Genomic DNA, 4188 nt, shown 5'->3' on the forward strand with positions numbered 1-4188 from the left:
ATTGATTATAGTTATATTTTATAGATGACAGTATTGATCATAGTATGACAGTATTGATATATTATAGTTGACAGTATTGATCATAGTTATATAGATGACAGTATTGATTATAATTATATTTTATAGATGACAGTATTGATTATATATTATAGACAACAGTATTGATTATAGTCATATAGATGACAGTATAGTGTATAGCAGCAGCAGCAGCAGCAGCAGCAGCAGCAGCAGCAGCAACGTTGTCGTTGTCGGTGTCGTTGTGGTTGCTTCCTCCTGCAGATGTGAGTGGTTTTTGTACGAGGCTGTAACACTGTGTTTGGGGTACGGGAGTACACAGTGACTGAGTCTGTACAGAGAGCCGCACAAAAACCTCCAGTCTGCTCTGAGGGGTCTCTCTACGCTGTGGAAACATCCAGAACCGAGCCAGAACACCGACCCGGTGAGGCGGACCGCTGAGTGTGGAGCTGCTGCTCTCCAGCTGGAAAACTCTCTCTGTTCTGGACTTTTCTGGACTTTCCCCCTGCTTCACGTCTCTGCTCTGCTGCAGCACCGGCTGCTCAAACCTTCATTATTCCTGCTCTGGACACACACTAACACACCTCAGACTGTGTGTGTGTGTGCTCTTCTCTCTCCTCAGCAGCCCAGAGGCCGTGGTCGTGGATTTGTGACGTTTCCAGCTGCTGTGAGGACGATGGACAGCTGAGAGGTTTTTGTACGAGGCTGTAACGCTGTGGGATTAACGTTTGGACAATCCATCAAAGTCACCGTGACTCCTACAGGTAAGAGAACTCTCTCCGTCTGAAAACTGGGACAGATAGACGACTGTGTTGGTCCGGATCGGTTTAGTCTGAGACTCAGGTCTGGATGTTTTAAAGCTAAAAGTTGAGGATGAATGAGTGGTGATGAGACGGCGAGCTGCCGTGAAGCAGAGCTGCAGTTTTCTCCTTTATTCACGCTCAGTCAGTGTAGATTTGAGAAAAGTCCTATTGTTAGGAAGTCTGCGACAGGACGTCGTCGTCCAGCTGAAGGTTTTAAAACATCTGGAATGAGGTTTAAAGGTATAAAGCTGGAGATGAATGGAGTACGATAAGCTGCTGCAGAACAGATTCTTACTGAGGTGTGTATGTCTGTGTGTGAGAGAGCCGATGTCTTGAAACAGCTGGAAATATTAAATCCATCATGTTGATTAGTATCCCAAAATACTGTAAAAAATGTAGGTCCCAAAACGACTTTCCTCCTGCACTGTAAAACTGACAATAACAGAAAATAATAATGAGCGATAAGTGATGATGTATTTAATTTGTCCAGTTGATGAAAAATATAAAAAAAATCCAAAGACAAAAGAAACAAACTGTAGAAACCAGAGGTTTAGTTAAAGTCTTTTAACTGGACTTAAGTGACTTAAGTACCAACAGTCCACTGAGCTGTTTGTGGTTAAACTCAGGTTGAAAAGCCTTTTTTAAATGTTTTGTTGTATTGTTTGTGGGACAGACATATTTTAATGAATACAAAAGAAAATACCTTAAAAATGTTTAAAGGTGAAAAGACAGATAACAGAGAAAGAAATCAGAACAGAAACTAAATGTAAACTCGGTGTTTGTGCTTAAGTGACTTAAGTAGATTTTAATAAAATGTGTTGAGTCTTTTCTGCTGAGAATTTAATAATAATGATGATGAAATCTTTCATGTGGAGAAGCTTCGGGTACAAAACTAACAATTCCTTAAATTTCAATCACCTTCTGTGAGTTTAACAATTTAAGCAGTTTAAAATATACGTCCCAGTAACAATTATAATTTGTCATAATTTTTAAAATCCAAGACGTATCATAGTTTATTAGTTTGCTGTTCATGTGAGATGTAAAGATTTAGTCTGATAACAATATCGATATTAATATTAATCAACATACTGTATGTATTGCCACTAACGATCATTTGTGCATTAATAATAGTAATAATAATAATACATGTAAATAAATACTACATGATTATAACAATAATAATAATATATCACATAATGCAATAATTCCAACTCGTTGTTTGGGACTTATCGCTATAAATACAGATAATAACTACTGTTACAGTGCATTGATTATTGTCCCAGATTTGAAACTGATTAAAATAAATGCAAATGAATGAATTAAATTCACAGACAACAGATTAAAGTATCGACACGCAGAAGAAAATACTGTAACAGTTATTTATTTACATATTTATTCCCTGAACAAGGTTATTAAATCTTTGAGGATTAACCGTGCTATGATTTAATCAGAACTCATAAATCCACTCTTTAGAACAAACTTTATTGACACAACAAACAGAAAGAGTTCAAAGATATTTATATGAAATCGATACATCGATAAACTGTCACCTTGATGTTATGACAAATGTTCAAATGTCGACAATAGAAGAGAAAAAGTACACAGTTTGATACCCTGGATCATCATCATTAATCTCATATTTATGTATAAAGAGTGAGAGGAGTCGTTCCTGATTGGTTGAAAAGTTAATTAGATAAAAGGCAACAATATGTCAAGTTTGTATGTCATCTGAATTAAGTGTTATTGAATGTGGAGTCCCTCACGGCTCTGTCCTGGGGCCCAAACGCTTTCATTTCTTTATGAATGATATTTATATTAATTGCAGACAACAAATTCTTTTTAGTGCGGGAAGTGATTGCAAAACTGTAGAAGAAAATATCAATCATGATATGGTCACAATTTAAAGGTTAAAATCTGAATAAAAGTAAGTTCGTGATTTTTACTAATCACAAAAAAAGATGCAAACATCTCAATGTCCAGCGACGGAGTTTCTCTGGAAAGAGTGTCTGAATTCTGTTTTTTCTTTCCAAATAGCACAGTAAAATAAATCAAGTAGAAGTAGTAAAATCAAAACAAGATATTTATTTTGAATGAGGCAAAGTTTGTTTTTGATCGTAAATAAAATAAAGTCATGAGGATTTTGTAGTGTTCTCTTATCCTACCATATTTAATGTTTTGTGTTGAAATTTGGGGATATACATACCCAAGCAACATAAAACCATTATTTTTAATACAAAAAAGCAATAATAGAGAACACACAAACAGACCAAAAAAATAGAAAGAAATTTGTGGTTATTAAAATAAAAGATATAATTGAATTACAGACTCTAATAGTAATGATTAAGGCAAAAATGTGAATACTTCCAGATCAACTGCAACATTTTTTTTTCTTCTTTTTTTTTTTTTGTTGTGCTCAGAGTCGAGGGTGGAGAACACCGGAGGAAATATAACTTTAAACATTAATTTGCATGAACAACCTGAAAGCAAAAGAAGTGTATTTTGGTGGCTGGTGTAAAACTATGGAACGCTCTACACGATGATATCAAAGGTTTTAAGGACACGCTGGAGTTTAAGAGAAGGTACAAAGATAAAATTATAAGCTCATATGAAATGTGCAGGTAGTTGCTCTTGTTATGATTTCTTTGTTCATGTATTTTTATTGGGAAGTCATTGGCCATAGTTGAGTTGCTTGAGTTGTCATTTGGCAGACCATCTAGTTCTAATTACAAAAGGAATTGATTTAGAGGCAGGAAAAATACGTTTCCTTCGTCGTGCTCCTTTCCAGGCGTAGAATGTGTAAATTATAATCTCTTATCTTTTTGTCAGTGTGATGTGTGAATTGAAAATGTCCATGCATGGAACAAACTACGATTAAATGAAATGTAAAGAGTTACAATAAAAAAAATAATGGAATAGTGATAAAACTGCAGTACAGTAAATATTGACGTAGACAAAGTAATCGGTAAAAGACGATCAGAGGAAATACAAGATCAATATGAAGTTAAAAATGTTCAAAAATGGCCAAAATGTTCAAAAATGGCCTCGGCCCGACTTCCCCGATTTCAACCAAACTTCTGTGTTAGACTCCCCTCGGCCCCCAGATGACATATTCTAATTTGAAGAAATTTGATTTTTGGTCAAAAAATGTTTGAAAATGGCCTCGGTCATTTTCTCCAAAACCACTCGCCTGATTTCTACCAAACTTCTGATCAATTTTTGGTAAAAAAAAAAACATTTTCGACACCCGCAGGGCTTAAACAGAATATGATGAAGGACATGAAACCTGTTCACACTGAGTAAGAGGTTTACAGTGGACCGGTTCTGTCTGTGGTTCTGGTGGGATCATCCCTATGTTCCCCACTTTGTATGC

General features: G+C 35.7%; 1 protein-coding gene across 2 annotated transcripts in view; it reads left to right on the forward strand.

Moving 5' to 3' along the window:
• Positions 1-393: 393 nt before the first annotated feature.
• Positions 394-4188, forward strand: part of LOC311000169 (uncharacterized protein) — a 6523-nt gene continuing 2728 nt past the window's right edge. For both annotated transcript variants that reach the window (XM_083990807.1, XM_083990808.1), the window contains exon 1: positions 394-779. The gene's annotated coding sequence lies outside the window, so the exon portion shown is untranslated. The remainder of the gene's footprint in view (positions 780-4188) is intronic.

This window comes from Trachurus trachurus (assembly GCF_905171665.1).
Source record: "Trachurus trachurus genome assembly, chromosome: 17".
Taxonomy (NCBI): domain Eukaryota; kingdom Metazoa; phylum Chordata; class Actinopteri; order Carangiformes; family Carangidae; genus Trachurus; species Trachurus trachurus.